The 23288-nt window shown below is 43.5% G+C and overlaps 1 protein-coding gene across 4 annotated transcripts in view; it reads right to left on the reverse strand.

The window, feature by feature from the left end:
• The window catches only part of BCL11B (BAF chromatin remodeling complex subunit BCL11B), a 92553-nt gene that overhangs the window by 52690 nt on the left and 16575 nt on the right, over window positions 1-23288 (reverse strand). The window lies entirely within an intron of this gene.

Here is a 23288-nt window from a genome sequence, read left to right on the forward strand (position 1 = left end):
TGGCCACTGCAGAAGCAGCAGAAGTTAGAGGAAAGCTGCGAGTACAGCGCTGCTCTGTACCCTACCCCATTTATTTAAAACTGCGCCTTCCACTTAATTGTTATATAAAGCGAGGCTACTAATCAAGGGCAGTTTCTAAATGAAGATATGTGGTGGAGTGGTCACCATTAAAAAGCTGGCATATGCTAGCAGTTACCACACCGTGGTAGATCATAAACAATAGTTTCCTTCGCATTTACATTGGGAAATACATGTGTTAATGGGTATCTTTTAGCAAACATTCTCCTTTTCTGGGGGGTGGCAATTTTGTTGTGCACACATGTGCACCTTGCATACACATGCAATGCCATGGCAGCAAGAAGAAATACTTTTACCCATGCTTCTTCCAGCCCTAGAAGGGCAACACTTGGAAGGGAAGCTGTCTACCTCGAGAATCCTGGTTCAGGTACCGAGCGTACGTGTTGATCTGACAGCTACACATGTGAGGCAAACAGGAATAGTTCATCCTTGGCACAGCATCCAGCGCTCTACTCTGCAAGGACTGCATTTGATTTTGCCATTTATCTTAAATGGCTAAGAGACCACCAGTGCAAAACATTTGTGTGAAGCTTTTGCCAAAACCACAAGTGAAGAGTCTAAATTCCCTGTGTAAATACTTGGGCTTCAAGCATCAAGGATAAAATTTGTGCTTTTTTGTGAGCACTGGCTTTAAATAGAAGCCATCTCTGTGGCACATGGGGCAAGGGAGGATCTTTTATTTTGGGGCTCAGTTGCCTGGCTTTTACAACTGTTTTGATCTCACTGCAAATATTATCTCAGGCAGGTAGTGATAACTACCATCTAGCTTGTACATTTGGGGCAGAACTGCATGCTAGGTACATGCAAATTGATATCAGACATGGATTTCTGTATCTACAGAAGCCACTCTAACATATATGAATAATGTTACCTTCCACGAAGCAAAGAAAACATAACAAAAATTCCTAACAATTACCTAACAATCGCATCTTGTCTTCCTAACATTACAAAAATAACTAGGCTAGTAAAGGCTGAGCTGAGCTCCATAGGTACTCATCCTTGCCAAGAAAGCTGTGATTTTGAAATCTGGATTAGTGTAGGAGCACAGAGCACCTACATCTTCTGTAGCACCTAGGCATGTCTGTGACTAAGGGCACAGATCCTGCAGTCACTCAGCCCTTCTTACATTGAAGTGCCATACAACAGCTTCCACTGGAGTTTGGAGCCATCATACAGAGGAATCTTATGAAGCCCACCAAGCACACCATCAACCACAACTAAACGTGGTTTTAATGCACAGGTCCTAGCATATAACACTACCCTGAATGTCACTTTATCTCCTCTAGTCCTGGTGGGTCCCATCTTTCTGTTAGCAATGGATTTTATACAATCTACTCAGCATGGCAATATCTAAGATGCCTATACTTCCATGATTCTATGCCAAAAGCTCACCAAGAGAGGCTCTCCCTGCTCTTAACCAATACATTTCCTCTAGAATAGAACAGAAATTAAGGTTTCAGACAGGTTTTTAATCCCCTGGGGAAAGGAATCATAGAATCATTTCACTTGGAAGGGACCTTCAAAGGTCATCTAGTGTAACTCCCTTTCAGTGAATCCTGTAAGATCCTTCCAACAGAGGTAGTGGGTGCAAGCCAGCCAGCCATTAACAAATTTATAGGAGGAACCCACATTAATCAGGTTGCCAGTGATGGGATGGAACTGAAGATGTCACTCAGAAGGCCTTTTTCTGTCCTTAGAATTATATATCAGGGAATTTAAAATGTGCTAATCTAGTGTGAGAAAGGAAATGAGAAGAAAGGGAGAAGAAGAATAGACAAAGACTCTGGCAGACTTTCAGGGAGTTCTACCACCAATCATAGACAATGATCTTGGGACTGCCAGACCAGAGGGATAAGTCTTCCCCCAGAAGTAAACCAGACAATTCCTTTTTTTCTCTGCTATCACTTTAGGGTTAGCTTCTTTGTCGCATATAACAGTATAGTCTTCTAGAAACAGACTGAGTGGCAAACCATGAAGAGTGAGATTGTATCCACTTCCCTCAAGGAAACTAACAGAGAAAAGGAGCACTCCGTCATTAGGTGTGTAACACCTCTTTATAGCTATCATAAGAATAACAGTGGTACTCAGCTTACGTTTGCTAAGAACATGTCCGTGTTTTATCTAACCAGCTCCTCTTCTGTGGTATTTTTCCCCACAGAAGCTCTATTTAAAGCCAAAAATGAACACATTGTTCTCTATGCTTCCTCAACTTAACTGCTGTAGGTAATGGGCATACACAAAATGCGCAAACAGATAACACACACAGATATAGGTAGACAGACAGATGCTATCCTAAGAAGGTGCTAAGAGTTTTCTGCTCAATCCACACAGGACCAAGGGGTGGATTGCAGAGTCTCTGAGACCCTACAGCCAATTGACCACATCACATTGCACACTGATTTCAAAAATCAAACACTCCTGCGAGTCCTTGGCTGTCACAAAGGGAAGAACCATAGTCTGCAAGACGAGAAAGCACACTACAAGCACAGTGGTGCTGATTTAGGGGCTGATTTGGAAAATCTGGACCAGCTAGTGTGAGTGTGCACACAGGTGCAGCTCTGCTTCTCTCCATACACACAGACATGGTGGATGAGGTTTGAGTCTCCTCCTGGGTCAGCATTGGGAAATTGCTCACCTGCACTGCAGATCTCAATTATATATTCTGCAATCATTCTGCATGGATGTGAGGGGAATTTTGCACGTACCATGAGTGTGAAACATGCACAGAGGCTGTCACAGCACAAATAAAAGATCTGCATTGCTGATAGTAAAGCAGGATTTTGTTCTTATACTTTAAAAAGGCTCAGCAAATACTGCCTGCACATGGCACCAGCTCCCAGGTTGTGTTGCCTTCCCAGTGCTGCTAAGAGAAATTCTTTGCTCTCTGCTATTTCTAAACTTGTGAAGAAGAAAATAAGGTAAATTGGACATGACCCCAGAAGATGGAAATGAGCATAAGAGCCTAGCTGAACACGACAAAAGGCACAATCAAGGCACAAATTGCATCCTTTTGTTGTCCCTCTCCCTGAGCCTAGGCACGACTGGCCATATGACATGGTATACGTAAAACACCCCGCTCCTCTGGCACATCTGCAGAAAAGTCCCCAGGCAAAGCACAAAGATGGAGCTGCAAAACAGAATTCACAATGTCCCATGTCAGAGTAGGGACCTGATCTTAATTTTAAGGATGTTTCTTTGCATCTCCCGTTGCGTGTAAATGCAGCCACAGGTAGCTATGGTGCTGCTGCATCCCTCAGGGTGCTGCGTGCCTGCTGGGAGGGTGGCTTCCTGTATGCACATGCAGACATGTAAGCCTTTTTAGTTTTTGTGTGCCTCCACGTGCCTGTCTGGCAATGGAAAATCAATCAATAGCTGGTTAGAGACTAAAGATCAGTTCCATTATTAAAAAACTCTCTTTTAATAAAAAGAAAAACATCTGTTCAGGCAGTGAACAGCTACAAATTCAGATTGCAGGCTGCAGCCTCATCTCTGCCCTGTGCCCGTCGTGTTCAAGGAGAGTATTGCAGATGCTCTGAGATGGGTTTTACATGTACCATTGCAGCAGCCTTGAACAGACACATCCAGAAGCATGAGATCTATTCACCAATCTTTCCAACAGATTTTTTCCAAGCTTTTTCTAAAACAAGTTGTCTTATCTGTATTACACCACCACGGACTGTTCCCACATGATATCATTATCTTTTTACTATGCCTTTCCTTACAATCACCAACAGGACTGACAGAACTAAACATGCACATGCATACACATGCACACACGTATCAGTGAGACACAAAGACACGAGCATTTCCAACAGGAACCAGGAGCGCAGTGCATGCACACCCTACAAGTCCAAACACACACAGTGTCCCCAGAGAGGGCAGAAAGCCTGCAATACACGCAGACACACTGTTAAACACACTCACACGCAGAGCACAGCTCTCAGACACAGACACCTGCACACCAGCCCCTACTAGAGGTGCTGGAGCAATTCCCCTGCACCAGCTCCCGATGCTCTGCTAAGACGAAAACTTTACACAAGCTGAAAAGGGAAAGGCTCATGGGGGAGAGAAGAAGCAGGGCAGTGAAGGGATTTTCGGGTACATTTTGCTCAGGGATTTTTTTCTTTTTTTTTTTTTTTTTTTTTGGCAGACAAGGATTCCCTTTGAATTGATACATTTCTTTCTCCCAAGAATTTCCAATGATAATGCATAAATGAGTCACAGATCAAGAACAGTGACGTGGTGAACAAGAAGGAGAAAGAACGTGTGTGAGGGGCACTGGCACAGAAATTTGACAGTACCCCAACTCCCCCCCCCCCCCTTCCCTCCCCCCCATGCCAAGACATTAATTCTCACAAGTCGGAGAAAATTACTATGCATGAATGCAAAAAGCATGATCAGGAGTAATTAACATGGCTTCATATGCAAATTTTATTAATGCAGAAGTACAAAGTCATTATGCAAATGAAACTTACGTCAACTCTCTTGACAAATATTCATCTCTAAAGCTCAAGTTTCTCCTTCCGAATTTTTTTTTTTTTTTTAATTTTTAGTGTAAAACAAAAAAAAAGAAAAAAAAGTGACAAGGACTGTTTGACAAGTTTGCAAAGTTGTTTTTCAACCGGAGAAATTTATTCTTGCATTGTTGATATTTTTTTGTTGTTGTTGGCAGGTACACGACAGCTCATGGAGGAGAGCGGGAGGATGGGGGACGCGGGCTACCAGCAGCAGGCAGCCAATCAAAACGCCAGCGGCTGTAATGAGCGCGATTGATGACTGTTTGGCTTTACTGCAGGGTAATGAACTAGAATCCAGTCTGAGGAGGAAAAAAATATGAATATTCATGAAGCTGTGCTCCTGCCTTTGATGATTAAAGAAATTTTTAATATTCAAATAAGCGCTTGCCAAGTGATTAACAAAGAACAAGCACGCAGGAATATGGAAATGGAGCTGTGGAAGATTTGGGAGTCACAGTCTGTGCAGAAAAGACAGCACAAAAATTCATAAACAAGATAGGCAGATAACCCAATTCAAATCTGAGCAAATAAAGGGGAAAAAAATCCCGTTCTTTTTCATCAGTTTGGATATTGTATCAGTCACTTGTTTTAAAGCACGAAGGAGAATAACAGCAACCAGTGCAATAAGACCAGGGAAGAATATCCAAACCCTGAGAAACCCAACCCAGCAATTACAAAGTAAGAAACCTGGGTGAGAAACTGATAGGAAAATGATGGCTAAGTCCACTGTCTGCTGTGGGCTATTGCTTTTCAAAAGCAGGAGCCTGCCTGATGCTGAGAGCCTAGCAGCTCCCACAAACCACCAACTTGTTGTATGTGACTGGCAGGAGCCAAAAGTATCCTGAATAACCCAGCCGGTCCCTGCCGATAAATCCCTGCCCTCGGCTACAGGGTGCATGGCAGGGCTCGGCTGCTGCATGCAAGAGAAGGGAGGGAGCGCAGCACAAAGCAGAAACGAAATTGGTATTGCCAGGAGACGAAAGAGGGGAAAAGTACAAAAAGAAGGTGCAGGAAGGTCTCGGCTGCCCACCCTGGTAATCAGCTGGCAAGAAATGCGCACTGTGCCGGAGTGAGAAAGGTCCTCCCCTCCCCACAGGTTTCTGAATAAGGATACAAAAATCCAGCCACGTTACAAAATGTCTGATAAGTTCAGGCTCTCACAGTTTAATAGCTTCACTAAGGATTCACACTGAAGCACATAATAACAATATTAGCTGCTAAAATGACTTTGCAGTTAAAATACATCTAATTAGCAGCCAGCGACATCCCTTTTTTTTTTTTTTTTTTTTTTCTTTTTAGGAAAAAAAAAAACCAACACCAGTTAACTTCATGGCTACCTTCAGCTACAAGGCAGAAATGTGGCTGAGCTCTTTCTATTACTCAGAAAACAGTGAGGATAAGGATGTCTTCAAACTCTTAGGATGTTGGAAAACCGACTCACCTGCTTTGTTATTAGATCCTGGGGTTTCACAGGCCTGTTGGCTTTTCTGCAGAGCTTTAAAACCTCTGGTTAATTACTTCCTATTTAAAAACCTAAAGAAAGCACAGTCTAGGTACCATTTAATAATTAGCTGATGTCTTCAGAATGTAACACTTCCACTCTGCTCAAAAAAATACTAACAATACAACAGCATGAGGACAATGATACAAAATGCACAAAACGGCCATGACCGGAACATTCAGAGTCACCATGAAAACACATCATGGAGCTAATGGGATTTCTTCCTCCTTATCTGCTCCATTTTTAGAGATACAAAAATACCCACTATTGCTGCACTACATGAAAGGAACGAGGGAAAATAAGAAGGGGAAAATAATAAGAAAGAAATGGTGAAATGTAAGTAAAGATAAGGTTAAACGCACACAGAGGTATTGCTTGGAGTCTTTCCTCTGCATAATGCCAAGACCTTTAGAAGATGCCTGTTGTCTCTAGGTGTGTGTGGGAGGGAGAAGTGTGATATTACATAACACACATGCTGCAGTGGCTGTGCAGAGCCATGGTGATTAAAAAGCTTGACTGTGAAGCTCAGCTTTCCTTTTCTTGGGCTTTCCAAAGCTTTGTGCCAGACCCTTGAACACTGTAAATGTTATCCTTTGTCTCTGAGGTTCCTTGTCTTTATTTTAATCAATGCATTTTCTTTCTTAATGATACAGAAGCAACTAACAGCTCATGCAGTCAGTTGCTTTGAAGCCTTTCTTAAATGGCAGTTGAGTTCTACCACATAAATGTGAATACTTAATATTTATGCCACATTTTCTTTCTTTCTTTAAAAGCCCCCCATTTACATATTTCTGGGGAATAATGATACTTCAGCAGGGCAGGTGAACATACATTTCAGCATACAGAGTCAATGGGAAAAAGTATTTAGAGTCAATATTGTAAAAATCAGCCCTAAATTTAAGTGGCTTGAATTGAGCATGCAGCTGCGGTTGCCTGTCAGTGGTTAGATGCTGTAATAATAATAATAACAACAACAACAATAATAACAATAATAATAATAATATGCCTTTCATTTCTCTAGTGCCTTCCACGCAAAGATCTGGAAGCACTTTACAAAGATAAATAAATGGAGCTTGGAACACCCCGTGTGGTTAATAAATATCCTAATATATCTAAATATCCTGTTCCGAGCATGTAACTCTTCTCACTGCATAAAATTCCACATCTTAGATCATCCACACATTTGCACATAGTGTTTTACAGGCTCAGCCACTGTGGGCAGGCTGTGGGGATTTGCACTTACCTAAGAGATCGGGTGCTTTTCCAGGAGAAGCCAGCTAGCACAGTACCAAAACCTGTCCTTTAGGCAACAGAGGTGTCAGTTGTGGCTGGATGTGCTCTGAGGTTTGGATGCTGTGGTATCCCTATAAAAGCTGGGTCTCCAAGGAGCTCCTCATCCCCACCATGCTTGACACCATACAAGGCTTTGCCCAGGGACAGTGGTAATCCCTCAATATGGAGAGCAACCAAGAGGGTGAGAAGGGGAAATGAGGGCAGAATTGGGCCTGAAATGTCCTAAACGGTAAGTAAAACACTGGAGATCAACAGATGCGATGTGAATATAACAGAGGAAAATGGAGTTTTTTCTCAGCTCAGAGGGTACTCTTGAAGACAGGATCTGGGTGGGTACACGCCCCAGGGCAAGAGCCACATCCTTTCCTGAAGCTCTGGTTTCCCTTTCCTACCCTCTCATGCCTGCCCTCCTCAGCCACACAATGCCTCCAAGCAGAGCCCGGCTCTCGCTGTGGGGCCTCCAAGTGCCTCACACAATGGTGCCCCAATCTGAGCTGCAATGTCCAGAAGCTACCACAATAAACTAACAAATAACAATAATCACCCTGATCTGGGGAGTTTGTTTTCCAAAAGGCATAAAGGGTTGACAATAAACAGTTCATCAATTTTCCCAACTTTTTTCCCCAACTCTTATAATTAAGTCCCAGGGAGTTTCAATGGTCATAAAAATCTTTGTGGGGATTAAAGTTTTTAGTTCCGATTACAACGTGAGTATTTCTGTATGCCAGCAAATATTCCTGATGTAATTAAAACATACAACCACACCAACAGATGATCACAGCAATGGAACAGGCCCTGGAATTAATAAAGGAACTTGGTGGATTGGAAAGAGCTGTTTCACACAACAGTTATAAAGGCAAAATAATATAGAAAATGTCACTATGCATAAACTGAGCACTTCACCTTGGGAGCATATACACAGGAGGCTAAAGCCTTCCAGGAGCCATTAACACTGGTGGACATCACCTCTGTCTTGGCTGTCTGGGTGCATGCCCTGCTCACAGCTGCAAACACTGCACCACGCATGAGTGTCCTTAGGCAGAATATCAATGATGGAGTCAGGCAGGAGTGAGACCTTGGCCGGTCTTCAGTTGTTTGGTCACAGAAATATTTCCTGGAAGGGGAGGGAGTCTGAGGAAAGTAATGCAGGTGAAGTCACTCTTCTACTCTGTGCCTCAGTCTCCCCATCTGTGAAAATCAACTACTGACATCTACCTGATTTTGTTCAGTGTTCTGGAAACCAAAAGCACTCTGTAACAGCAATATGTTAAGCAGCAGCACCATTAACTGTTTCACTGCTGGACCATCAGGTGATGCCAATGCCCCTGCAAAGCACAGATGGACAAACTTCATACACAGACACAGTTTTGGGAAAGATTCACAGATCTTGTTTTTATGGCTCAGCCCTTGCCAAAAACAATGTAACTACAGGCACCTTATAAGTGTTGAATTTCAATGTGAAGGATAGCCTACCTGTCCAGTGTGAATGAATATATGACACTTCAAGTGATTTCACAGTGTGAGGGGGGGAGACACATTAATGTGTGTATTCATAATTTGCAATTTTGCTCTTATGCACTGAGCACAAATGCAGTCTGCAGAGCATATCACTAGCACCAGACAAATTTAAAAAGGCAGATCAGGACGAGCGATCATAAGGGGAAAAACAAGCAACGGAGATGTTTAAAATGAGGAATTCCTCTGAGTTTTGGATCTCTCTGGAGAAAAGCATTCCTGCTGTATGTGTGTAAGTGGGCCCAAATTTCATAACTGAAACTGTCAAATTAAATGAGTAGAGCAATCAGTTGGAGATGGCAAAACAACCCATCAAACTAGGGGAAACCTAAAGATGTAAAGCTACAGTCCTCAATTTAGTGGACAACAGCACAGCTGAGTAAAGAAAGAACACTCTCTGAACGGAAAAGATGCTAGAAAATTAAACAAATAACATGGTCTTGATCAATAAAAGAAAGCAGACAAATAAACCAGAACTCAGAGGGTCTAGCTCAGACTACTATGTAAGTTAAAAAGTGAGAATAATCTAGAAAAAGACACATTTCATTTTCATGAGGACAGATGCTGCAAACCTATCCCACTCCTGCTACTGAAAAGCACAATGAAAAGTTTCACTCAAAGACTGAGACAACCACAATTCAGTTAAGTGCTATTCAGATAGGATTACCGAACCCTACCTGAAGAAGTCAAATACAAGTACAGTAGAACAACCCCTGACTCCTTTCAATATGACACAAAACTGCCAAGAGCAAAGCCAGTTTCAGGAAAGCATGAACCATTCTCAGTAGAGGACATTTTCTTATAGGTGTATTTTTTCTGGGCTGAATTCCCTCATAACTCCCAAATCATCAATTTACAGTGTATTTCTCCAGAAGATAAAAGTGTAAGACTGAAAAAGGTTCTCTGTTATCAGAAATGGAAGCGCAAGTTGATTACCTAGGAAAGTGTATTCAAAAAATAAACAAGAACAGAACACAGATGGCATAGCGTACGAACTGAGGTGAAGCAAAAGAATTCCTTAAAATATCCACATTAGGAACAAGGAAGTTATATTAAATAATATCTATCACCATGGTAAAATAAAGGCTGTTAGGTTTTTGTTTTGCTTTTGATGAAAATGTCAGTACACTCAGACATCACGGCAGCTCGTTGCTGTACATCACAGCCTAACCAAATCTTTCTGTAACCTCTTGCTTTACAAGCAAAAGCTCTAAAATGTCACCAACTAAAAAATTGAACTAGCCTGTAATTAGTTTCAACAAAGTAGTCCTTTTAACCCTAATTTTCTAGATGTAGATGGCATTTTCAAACTAAGTGTTACGAACCTTCCTTGAGGACAAGCACAATCAAATTGTAAAATCACAGGCAGCGATCTAATAGTTCTTCCTCTAAGCAACTCTTTTATTTCCCTGTAATAAATTCAAATCCAGTCTTCAATCTCTTAATAGGTGATCAGAGAAAATATGCATGCACACCTAAACCACCACAACAAACTATGTTTTAAATAACACTCCAATTGCTAATATAATAAAGGCTGTTGTAACACGTTAGCACTGGTATCATTATTCGTTATGATTCAATATTGTAATGACTGGCTGTAACAGAGGTTTATGTTCTACCGAGGTTTATACCACTATTTAATGTAATTAAGCAAACCGGCAGCCAAAGCCTCTATGGAAATATCATTTCTATCGCAGAGAATTCCCACCAGAAATTCACAGGAATCACAACATGCAAACTTTGATTCTGTTTATTTTCTCTCCTGTTCTGAAACTGATCTGGCATTTCTTGGACTTAGTAGAGAGGAAGAAGGAATTAATTTAGCTTCTAAAGTCATGTTATTATTGACAGCACTAATAATGTACAGCTATTGGGCCATCCCCATCCCTCTCGCTGGGCATCGCCGCCTGCACCAGCTTTGCAAAACCCCAGAGCCGGACTTCCCTGTGCTGGAGCCTGGAGAGCAGAGCAGCAGTGGTTTTAAGCAAGCCATTAAAATGCTAATGTTCAGCACGGACCCATCTCTGCTACTACTGAAAGCTGAACTAAAGCTCCTCTGGAGACAGGATAAGGCCCTTCCAACATGATCAAAGGGTAAATACATGCAAAGCTCTGATGGGAAAAACAATTTTTTTTTTCCTTTAATTTTTAAACCGAACAGGGAGAGTCCATCAGATTCACCATGTGCATTGGACTTATCTGGAAGCACTGATACCTGAGATCACAACAAAAAAGAGGACAAGAGCAGGCTAAAAAGTTGCTACCTGACGTCAAAGAGGAGCCCTTAGAGTTCAGGACAGGTTCCATCACTTGGCATGAAGCTGCATTTTGGTCATACTCTCTGCCACTCTGTTGACTGCCGCAGATGTTTCACAAAACATCTGTATGAACAGATTTCACTAAGTTTCCCTTTAGCCCCCCACCACTAAGGGAGCTCGAGCTGCTTCCCCAGCCGTGCTCAAGCAATAATCCTACACAGGCCTCACTAACGAGCAGCACCCAGGGAATAGGAGCTGGCCAGCTCACCTAAAAATAAGTCTTGATTACCTCTCACTCCCAGGTGCAGAAAACAAAAAAATCACTGAAACAAAATCCACACCCATTTGTGGGGGGGGGACACGGAATGGTAATAAGAAAGGGAAAATATCTGGTTCTGATTAGTGCTATCTCCAGTGTTTTCACCTCCACAACAGCTTTAAGAAGGCTTCTGTAATAAAAGTTCAGCATTCCCTAATCTGGGCTCTTAAACCGCTGGGATCTAGTTACATTTTCTCCTTCTCCAGATTTTAATACTTTTATTTTGTATCCTAATGTTGGGGGGAACGATCTCAGTGTCACTGTAAGAAAGAAGTCACCAGGTTTTGCAATCCAGCAGCTTCCTTGGCAGAGGGAACTGCTGCTTGGCATCATCCGCTCGTTTGACAAAACTACTATTTCTGGGCACACACTCAAAAACAGGTAGGAAGCAAATGCTGAGAAATAAGGAAGTAAAAACAGCTAACAGATTTTTCACTACCAAGAACGCCAAGAGTAAACATGATTTATTTAGCTGTGTTTAACATGTCTCTTCTGCACTAGACTGCAGAAATCTGCTTGCATTTAGAGCAGGAGGAGGCGGGGGGAGGGGATGAAAAGGGAATCCATTACGGCGCTCGGCTGGTACTTTCTGAATTGTTCAGTCACACAGTTTTATTGAGTACAAGTATTTTCTAGCCCAAAATACATTCATGTGTCAGAAGAAAGCAGCACTAATCTGCTGTTAATTAACAAGCTGCTGCTAACAAAAGATGAAGGACCCAATTCATACAAGCAATATTTACGTGGGTGTCGCATGATTTTGTCACAGATCTTTTCTTTTCTTCCCTTCCCCCCCCCCCCCCCCCCCCCGGCTCCTTGCCTCCTCCTCTTCCTCAGCGGTGAGTGGTGGGGATGCAATGCCAGAAGACCCAGGTCCTTCTGGTGCACCCTGGCAGAGAGTCCTGGCTGGGCTCCCCATACCTCAGACAGACTCTCACCCAAGGCACTGGCTCCAGGGGTTCCTTTCTCCCCTATCACACACTCGCAAGTGAAATTTCCTTAAGATCCTTATTCAATTAGGAGGCAGAAGCCATCTTCTGGCACCGTGCCCATGGCAGCAACACTGCTGAGGCTTAGGAAAGTGGCACGAATTCTCCCATCCTCCATCCTTCCTCATGGGCCGGGAAAGGGAATAGCAGCATCTTGGCCCTCACTGGTGCTTTCCCTGTGATTTCACTTTGTTTAATCCAACCATTTTTTCTGAGGAATTTTGGTAGAAGGGATGACTTGCCAATGGCACCGAGACCTGGAGAGATCTGGGCTTGTTCATGGTCCTCTGGACACAGCCAGGCACTTTGGAAAATGAAAGCCATCCACATCTTCCTGCCTCATCTGAGAAATGAGAGCTCCTACCTGCATGTCGCCTGTGGGCTGTTTAAAGCTGGCACTGGCAAAGAGATGGGAGGGTTAAAACCAACATCAGTGAGCCAGATGAGTACTACAAATCCTTGGGCTTGCTTTACTCTCAGGAACAAAGATGGGATGGTAGGTTTAGGGAAAGAGCTGATGATCCCTCTGCTCCACCTGTCAACCACAAAGAACTGCCTCAAGAAGGGTTACAGAGACAGAGGTAAGCTCTATTCAGCACTGCCATCACCGAGCCAGGGCTGGAAGAAGTGCAGGGACTGAGCAGGGCCTGAGTGGAAAACAAAAATACTGGAGCACAGTTTTAGAAATGCCAAGTTTCTTCCATAATAGTGCACCAGAGTGGTATTTCTGCTAGCACAGTGCTCTGCACACCTAGATTACTGTCTCACCCCACCAATCAGGCTTCCTTCAGTAAAAAACAAAACTCCCCAAAGTATGGAACATTCATTCCCAGTCACACCTCACCCCAGTCATCCCCATGCTGCCTGCTCCAGGCAGAACCTGGTCTAGGCTCTGTGCTGCAGAGGGATCCACCCCTAGATGTGAACCAGCACCAACCACCCTACAACAACATCCAGAGTCACCTCTGCCACTTCAGGACCAGAATTTTAACAAAGTCCAACCTTTTTTTTTTTTCTTTTCTTTTTAACAGTGATATTTGAATCATTGACTATTTGAATCATTTGACCTTTTGAAAAGCAAACTGAATACATTTAAACAAGCACTTTAAAAGAGCTAATGAAAGAGAGAAACATATCCATCTGTATTGCATTCTCCGCCCACTATCACTCAAAAAATAAACCTTTCCAGACAACAGCAAAGCCTCCCAACAGTGAGGACAATAGGAGTTCCCAAGCTTCCCGCAGAGGAACAGCCTGCATGCTGATGCAACACCCCACCTGGGTAAGGGTCAGGTTTACTGCCGTCTGCCCCTCACCCTGAACAAATCCCAGCCGCAGCAAAGCTGCAGTGCTAATGGAGACTTCATCCAACCCACCACTCCTTCTAACATAAGCAGGTGCCCCTACCAGAGATCTCTTACAGACAGTGATGCATCTGTGTCCTGCCCCCATTTAAATATTTCTTCTTGAATGAAGAACTTTGGAAAAAAAAAAAAAAAAAGGCATTCTGCAGTGGACTCTGAGGGGACTGCAGTGGGGGCTTGGGTTTTTTTAGAGGGTTTTGGGGTTTATTGCTTTAACTTCTTTCCACAAAGAGGCCCTGTACCATAAACATTAATCACACGCTATATTCTGCCTTTTAGTCTTGAACAATTATGAGTACAGTTTTGTGATCTTTAGCCATATTTACTGATACTCAAAGGCAGATTCTATCTTGTTAGATTGTTATAAATGGGACCCCGGGGAATCGGCACACAGGCTGAGGCAGATGTGAGAGCCTTCTCAGAGCTCGCCTGCCTTTCAGCTTTCCACAGCCAAAATTATGAATGTTTTTTTTTGGGGGGGGGAAACAACCTTTAGATTCCTCTGCCAGATCTTTACAAAGAGTTGTCCATGGACTTAAAAAGTTGCATTCTGCTGAACTTAAGACTTTTTAAGGTTAGCTGTTCAATTTCAAAATGTGGCTTACATGTGCTAGCCATTTGTATCACAAACGTTTCAGACAGACATAGCAGAGGTCTCTGGTTATAAACCATTAAAGAGTAAAAAAGAAACCCACAAATTCTATCTCATTCTCTCTTAGTTAAATATATTGTTTCTGGTCCAGACCTGTTTCACAATACCATAAAATAGAGGCATGTTTCCGACACTAGATTTGAGAAGCTGTCACATTAAAGGTAAACTTTTAATCTGCTGTAGACAAACAGCACACATTTTTATTTCCTGAGTAACAGCTTTGGAGAAATGTTTAAACAAGAATTTAAGAGCTTTGTGGTAAAGCCACATATAGAGGTCTCAGACAGCTACTAGGTTTGAGCTTCTTTTCTTTGTTGTTGCTCATTTTTAATTCTCTAAATAACCTACTTAGAAGTAGACTTCCAGGAGCAGAATAACCAAGACTCACGGTAAGGTGAACCTCTTGGCTTGCTTTAATTTCTACTTCATAGAAAATAAATGTTTGAACTGAAACACAGGCCTGAATTTCTAGCCATTCATCCTCATCTTTTTATTTTCTCGGGACTTGCAATCGAATGCTCTAAAGAAGATAATTGTCACACAATTAGTAACACATTAGTCCTCCGATATTTTTAATAGCAACCCAGGTTTTTCCCCAAGGCACTTAAAAATGGCAGGCTCAGCTACACTCTCCTTTTTTAAAACTCCCATGCACTTTCTTCTTTAAAAACCTCCCACATGCGTTTCACTTGGTCTGAAAGTACCAGCACAGATTTTCAGCCTGCCAACGTTTACAGGCGTGCTTAATTTTCTGCTCATCAGTAATCCTGCTGAACACAAGAGGACCATCTGAATACCTACAGCTCGGAGCAAGCAGAGAGTGAAACTATGCCTTTGCTGAAACCAGTGGCAGAACCCTCACTGCTGCCAATAAGGTTGTGATTTGACATTGAGTTTGTTGCAGGATTGGGACTGTCCTCGTTTTAAGGTGCTTTCCCGAACTCTTTTTGATTTTTCTCCTTTTTTCTTCCTGCTGTTTTTCCCCCTCACCTCCCACACTCACTCTTGTGGGGCCCCATATTGAGACCACTTGAAAACTTCTGCCTTTCAAATCCCTCCACCAGGGAAACCCCCTTGCTGAGACAGGAAACATCCTTTGCAGGTAAAGCTGAAAGAAACTATTTTGCCCCGCTGTGTGCGTTTGAGTAAACTAATTAAAACCTGGGAACTTTGGTTCCAAACGATGCCAAGAAGCAATTGTTAATATGAGCTGAAGTGAAATGGGAAGCTCCAGACGTTTAAAATTAGCTGTAGGGAAAAGAAGAAAAAAAAGGAAAAGGGAGAAAAAAAAAACAGTCAAAGAATTTTTTAATTTTACTATAAAGCTGATGCAGTGCAACTTGGACTGCGTGGGGTTAAAATGAGTTTGGGAATAGCAAAGGGGGGAAATCGCTGCTGAAAAGCAGAGGAGGGGGAGCAGCAGCAGCCGCCTCCGAATCGATGCAGCGCTGTGAAGAGGAGGCAGAAGTGAGCAAACCAGCTGAACTGCTTGCAGAATTAATCAGTAACAAAGAGACTGGAGCTGTTGGCGGGCTTCAGCCCTTGAACCTAGACTCTGCTCTATAAATTTCAACTTGGAATGGCTCTCTACTTGTTGAAAGACAGGTTGGCTCCAGGCCAAGCCATAGGGGGAAAAAAAAAAAAAAGAAAAAAAAAAAAGCTAAAAAAGATTCTTTCTTGCTCAGGAAACTTCCCTTCAGTTTCTAACTCTTTTTATGAGCTAGTAATAGGGCACTCCAGAAAACGGGAAACGGAAGGCGAGTATTGAAAGCAAAAAAATGAGCTAGGAGTTGTTTTAATAAAGAAAATAAAACAAGTAGGTGCTAAATGCAAACCTGGATCTTGCCTGCACGCAAGTACATCAGCCCAAACAGAAGACTCCAGAGCACTCTGCCAATAATTCAAAGAAGACTTTTACAGTTATATTAGCTGGCTACAGGTTTGACTGAAAATAATAAATGTCTTAAAGGAAGAACAGGGCTGTTCAATCCCCATCTGCTGCCTTGTCTTGTTCTCTCATCCCCCACCACTCTGCCTTGTTTAAATGACCGTCACAAAAGCAGTGGGTATTAAACAAATGTAGATCCATCGTTTATTCACCAGCATATCTTTTTTTCCTTTTCTCCCTTCAAACAGGAAAATGCAGGAGAACTGATGCTCTCCTCTGCTTCTGCTCATTGCAGCTGCAGTCACCAGTACCTTCCATACACAGTGCTTTTCCAGCATGAGCAGACAGGGAGTGGGCTGGGGCTGAGTGAGGGGATGGTGTGTGGAGGGGGGAGCTGTCAAAGTGGAAAGAAAGAAGGCAAACATCTATTCAGAGGCCAGACACGCTGAGCAAGGTCAGCTGCAGAGGCACAGCCCCTTGCAGTAGCTCTGCAATTACATCCAAAGTCTGCTTAGCACCAAGAGTCCCAGGATCTGCATGCAGCGGCCGGATCGGAGGATCTAGGGCAGCTGGAAGAAGGTGTACAATGATTTTAATTGCTCTTCCGAGATGCTAAAGAGTAGATGAGATGCTCTTTAGCTAGAGCAGGGGGCTGATGCTCTGTACTGCTTGCAAGAATACGCACAGATAAAATACACTAATGAGAGAGTGGAGAGAGAAACGTGGTAAGTGCTAGCCGTGATCAAAAGGTGAAAAAAAAAATTGAAATAAAATGCAGCCTAATCAGAGCATGGAGGACAGGGAAACACAATCTCTCCACCAAAAGTGGCTGTTAAGTTAAATTAGATTAATCACTCCCACCTCCCTTCCTCCCCAAACACCCTTATTTTTAATGAAGGGGCTTACTCCTGTAATGCTGAATGCTGGCCAAGCTGCTGGACATTTAAAGCTAAATATGTAACATGCCCGTGACACACACATATCCTGTGCTTCACCTTTCCAAGAAAACTGGGGTCTGCTACTTGGTAGGTCTTTTTCCATCAGCATCTTTTTCATGACCCTGCTGAGAGACCTCTGCGCAGTATCCCCCACATCTCACTCCAGAAACAAATGACCAAATGCCAGAACAGAGGAGTAAGAAGGAGCGAGTTTAAGAGCTGTTGGGCTTAGTAGTGGTTTGTGCTGATCACACTTGAATCTTTCTGCAAAGGCATACATGCAAAGAGGAAAAAACAACAACCACTAAGTAACCACTTCACATCTGCCATTAAGATTATTAAACTTCTTACAAGCGGTATTTACCCCACCTTCCCCACTACACACAAACACACACACACACCCCAGCTCTCCAACGTGGCAACTGAGAGCCAAGAAAGCTCTCCTCTCCCTGCTGCAGCAACCGCATTTATTCCTGTTAAGGGGTTAACGATTCGTTTCCACTACTTCTCTCGAGAAAACCTACAATGAAAACATTGGCTCACGAAAGTGTTCTCACTGCCAGAATGCCACAGCGCGAGTGAAAAGTCCGTTTTGTTTTCATTACATCTCCGGGATTTCCGGCTTAACTCCTGAGCTTAGACACCAAATCCCTAGATACCCCACCCACCCACTTTTTAAAAAAAACACACTTATGCTGCACAGCCCACCAATTACCATTTGGAGGGTGGAAGGGAGTGGGGAGAAGGAGCCATGCAGAAAATGGTGCTCTCATTGGAGCAAACATGTGCTTCTCCCAAGCTCTGAGAGCTACCCAGTGTCTCCAGGCATGTAGTGCTGTCTCCTGAAAATGCAGTTTTATTTCCATACCTGGCCTCTCTCCTGTGTTTCTCACCCCCATCTTCGACTCTGACACAGACTTGGATCTCAGCCCCAAATCTATGCCCTCACAAGTGATGTGGCGTGACATAGAAACCCAAGCATTTCTTGTACAAAAGGTATGATTACTTCACAAGGTTGTTGGTTTTTTTTTTTTCTTTTTTCCTCCAGTTATGATAGAAAAATGTTCCAATCTCAAAAAAACACCAGAAAAGTTCAGCCTTTATGTCACAGCTGATTTGGTCACTGTGTGTATAGGCAGCGCAGTTCAAACATGGGCTGAGAAAGAAAAACAATCGATGGAAAAGGCACGAAGGGAGGCTACCTCACTCCATAGCAGTGTTCTGTCTTGCTGAAGCAAAGGAGCCTTTTCTGTACCTTTATGTACTTATTCACCACAGGAGAGTTCCAGCAACTTTTTGCATCTAGCTTTTCTGTTTTATAGTGCTTCCATGCAACCAGCTTTCTTTTCTCTATATTCCAGTGCAAAATTCCCCTGCAAAATCATGCAAACTCCTTTCTTGTAGGCAGTGCTCCTCTGAGCACACAAGCCTATTATTATTAGTCACATCAAAACAAATGCCAAAACAGTCTATATGATTATTAGTACTACTTTTACTTTGCTTCTGACAGCTCCTGGCGAAATTGTCAGGAAAAATGACTAATGACTGGCTGACCAGTGCCTTTTCATCACTCACCGTTAGTGTTTTCAAAAATCTACCAATCTTTCCATGCTAATAATGATCAAAGAAATGCACAGTTTCTGGTCTCCCACATACGGCCTAAGTCATTTCACAAGAGGTCCCAAAGAAAAGCAACAAAACATTTTGCTGGCTGACATTTTGTCTGGACTCTACCTCTGAATAAGTCTAGAATCAGAAGAGGGAAATGGCAGTGCAAATTTGATGTAAATGAGCAAATTTTGCTCTTACTGAGTTACTCCAGACACATGTCCACTTCAGAACAAATGGACCAAACGACCTTCTTAAAATCTCTCATCAGCCTGCAAAATGACACTTGTGTTATAAAGGTTTTACCTAGCCTTGTCACAAGTACAGCCTAAGTAAGATGACTGTAAGTGGGTGTGATTAGAAAGAAAAAACACCAGCAGTGAGCTCCCTTTTTCCAGTCCAGCACCCTGTGCTGGGGGCAGGTCTCTGCCCACACGACTCAGCCGATCTGGTAGCGCACCACCGCTTGCAGGGAAATTAACCAAGGGGAACCGAGGCAGCACGGGGCCAGTGGGACTCTATGGGCAGCTGCTCCACTCCTGCACCATTACTCACCCTCCCTGCCCATGGGAGCTCTGCTAACCACGTGCAGAAGGCATAAAATAACTTTGAAAAACAGGATGGTGAGAGGAACAAAACAAAACAAAAACTGGCAGGGAGAACTGAGGGCAAAATATTCCTCAATGCCTGTTTTTTTGTTGTTGTTGTTTCTTTTTTTTTTAGCCTATTTTTAAAACTCGATGTGATTAATTTCACACTTGGCTATCACAGATGCTGGGAAAGCCTCTGCCAGACCCCGGTGCACGGCGAGTCTGGACCCCAGGCAGGACACAACTGGTGGCACCGTGGTGACAAATGTCATGGAGGGCGGCCAATGGGCCCTGGGCAACCGCAGCAGAGAAGATGAGAAGACAGTACTGGAGCAGTGCCACATGGGCGCGGTGAAGTTCAAGCAAGGGGAAATAAGTTTCGTAAGAAGCAGGTTTCTCACCTTCAGCTATTCCCCAGATTAAAGTGGTGCTCACCGGTGCCTGCGCGGGACACACTGGGCAGCATCAAGCTGCCATATCCGTGATTCAGAGAGGCTGCGATGGGGCAGCGGCTGCCTGTGCAGGACTGCTTGTGAGACAGAGCCTTTATGGGGATACACATGTGACCTTCAGCACTTGCTGTGTCCTGACTGGCCCCACAGGCAGCCTGAGGGCTTCACGCTATCAACATTTCAGCAGCCCCTCATCATGCTTGAAGCGCACCCCTGGAAGCCACCCAAGGGGTGGGTGGCCAGAGCCACCAATACCACACCTGGGCAGGGGGCCCTGGAGGAGATTCAGGCTCCCCCAGCACGGCCCCCGCGCTGCCTCTGGCGCAAGCAGGGCTATGGGTGAGATCAGCCGCCTTGTTTTTCTCCCTGTCACCCAAAGCAGAAGCTCAGCTGAGGCCTCTGGGGGCAGGAGGTTTGTTCATTAACCCGCTGCCAGCCCCGTTGTGCCTGACACCTTCACACACCCCCTGCCCTGAAGCGTCCCTAGTGCTGCTCAGAGGCACCAATTAGCAAAACACGTTGCTAAACACCTGACAGAGCCACAGAGGAGTAGGAGGAGGAGGCCAGGTAACTCCTCTGCCACCAGGGAATGCCTGGCAGGCGCAAGGGAAGGAACAAGCCTGGAAAAGCCTCACGAAGGGGATTTCAGCTGCAGCCCAGGTTTCTCAGGCTCTGTTACCACACGTTTCTGGAAGCCTCTTCTTCCCTGCATGGCATTTTTCCTTGCCTGGCTTGGACAGGGCACTCCTGCCAGACCCACGAGACTGGAGAGGGGCTGAAAGCAGAACTCGGTGCCACAGAGGCCCTGGGAAGGGCAGTAGGGCGCTAAGGATGGCCCTCATGCCCTTCAGTAGCTGGGACACTCTTTCCAACCTGCCCAGTATTGCTGCTGTCAGCTGTGGATTTCTTTCAGTTAGTGGTTTCCTCCCCTCGTGTGTGAAGGCATCATGATGGCTGCCTGAGTCCTATGGCTAATATGGGTGCACGGGTCCATAATGGTACATTGTAAGTGAATGTCTCAGAGTAGACAGCAATAATAATTAGCTGTCATGATTTGAAAAAAGGATAATCCATGCCATTGAGTTAACAATCACTCACACAACACACATGGATTTAACTAATCTTAATTTGGAGAAAAATAACAATTCTAAATATATCAAATAGCCTATTTCATGGCAACCTGCAGCGGTGTTTATCTCTGGCTTCCAGCACATGCGAGTTATTTAGTTTCTCTCACTGGCAGTTTTACCATTCAAAAGCCTGAAATGAACATTCATGGAGCAGGGGTTGCAGTTAAATCCTGCCTCTGACAGGGAGCCTTTTTTTCATGATGCACATCCAGTTCAAGTACATAATGCATGGAGACTAGCGTTGGCGGCTGGGACAGGATGAATGAGGAATTCAAATCAACTCCCATCTCTTTCCTTGCACTGTCTTTGCAGAAATTAACACTGTCTTAATGAACCTCTGCTGCTGGTGTTGTCATGTGTCTGTGGCAGTACACTGCCCAGAGCACAGAAAAGAGAGAGACAGTCAGTCACAGGACACCTGCATTTCCAGGTCCCTCTTCAGCAAGAACTGCTCATCTAGTCATGCCTAAAATCTCAAAAACATGAAAGCTAGGAAGAGGTACAAAACACAGCAGTGATCAAACTTTTCCAGAATACCTGCTACTGGTGAAATGAAAGAAGTGGTGGCTGATAACTCCAAACTAACTCATTGGTCTTGCTTTGTTTTGCTGCGCAACAATCTGCTACATCTGCTTGATGCTATCACATCCTCCGTATGAGAGGCAGAACTGATCTTCAACCAGGTCAGCCGATTTGAAAAAAGCTTTACAGGACAACCTGCTCCTGAGCAAGGCACATCCTCACAGTGGCAGCTAACATGTTAGCACATACCTTACGGATGGGGGGGCGTAACTACATGAAAGTCCCTTGAAAAGCTTGGATTTGCAAGTTACCAGTCCGGGAAAGATTACAGAGTTCATTATCAGAAGGTCTGATAAAAGCTGATTGCAGAGATAAAGTTGCCATTATCTCTACTGAAATGGCGGTTAGAGATTTGCATTGCATGCATGCAAAGTCTTGCACATTCCTGAGCTCTACCTGTCTCCCTGTAAGCGGCAAAAGGTCTGTTATGTGGTTGGGAGGGATTTAGTGACCAGAACGAATGGAGTTACCAAGAAATAAAGAAAGAAAAGCAAAAAGAAAAAGGGAAGTGAAGACCTCACAGCTAGGGAGCACCCCACATCAGAATTAGTAGTTGGTGAGGTGCTGCATCCCAGCACCTTTGTGCCCAGAGGGAAGAAAGGTGCGAGGGGCAGAACCACTCTCAACGCTTGATGTACGCTGCCTGCGCTCAGCTCTGGGAAGCTGAGTAACATTTTGCGGCTTAGTCACACAGAAGAAGGCCGCACAAATCATTTCAACCAAATAAGAAGGTCTACAAAAATAACACGAGATCAAGGAGAGGAGCTGAAACCTATTTGAGGGCAGCAGCGGTGGCAGCATATTTCAGGGAGCCGGAGAGGCGAGAGGGTGATTTCTGGTTTCCCTCTTCAAATATAAAGACTCAATTATCTTTGAACAGCTTGCTTTACACATGAATTGACACATTTATTTTACAATAAATAACTGAAAGTTATCTATGTTTCCTTTACTGTTAATCTACACAAAGAAATAATAAACAGAGCTTGTCTACAAAAATGCAACTACTGCAGTCCTCAGAATTCAATTAAGCTAAAATAATTAATGCTTCCACCATATTAAATTACTTTATACATTTGAGCCACTGAAGTTTTTTCATTCTTTAATCTTTTTCGCCTTTTTATTTAATAATAAAAAAAAAAAAGTTATTTTCAAAGCGGGGGGGGGCTTGTCTAGGAGGGGGAAAAAGAGCATGATTTGCTGTTAAAATGTAATGGTCTCCTTTAGCTGACACAGCATGTAGAGTGTTTTGTGCCTTTGATTAAAATAACATTTTAAATGCTTTGAACAAACATATCTCCCCATACTTCTAAGGGATTATTTTACATATTTCTTGGTGGAATAAAGAAATTCATTCTTCCTGTCGCAGTACAGAAAGGCTAAGAATATCTTTCGTCACATATAAAGTAAAAATACTGTAGGCTGTTGCATTATTAACAAAAAAATAAAAAAATAAAGGGAGGGGGTGGCGAGGTGGGAGAAAGCTGCCTTAGAGATTAAGTTTCCCTTTTATGAAATCGTATTTAGTCTCTTTTTTTAACAAATCTAACAACAATGCTCTACAGCCGCTCACTGGGAAATACCTTTAATGTTAAATGCAGATTCTGATTTTCTTGG

Source organism: Lagopus muta, chromosome 6, assembly GCF_023343835.1.
Source record: "Lagopus muta isolate bLagMut1 chromosome 6, bLagMut1 primary, whole genome shotgun sequence".
NCBI classification, from domain to species: Eukaryota; Metazoa; Chordata; class Aves; order Galliformes; family Phasianidae; genus Lagopus; species Lagopus muta.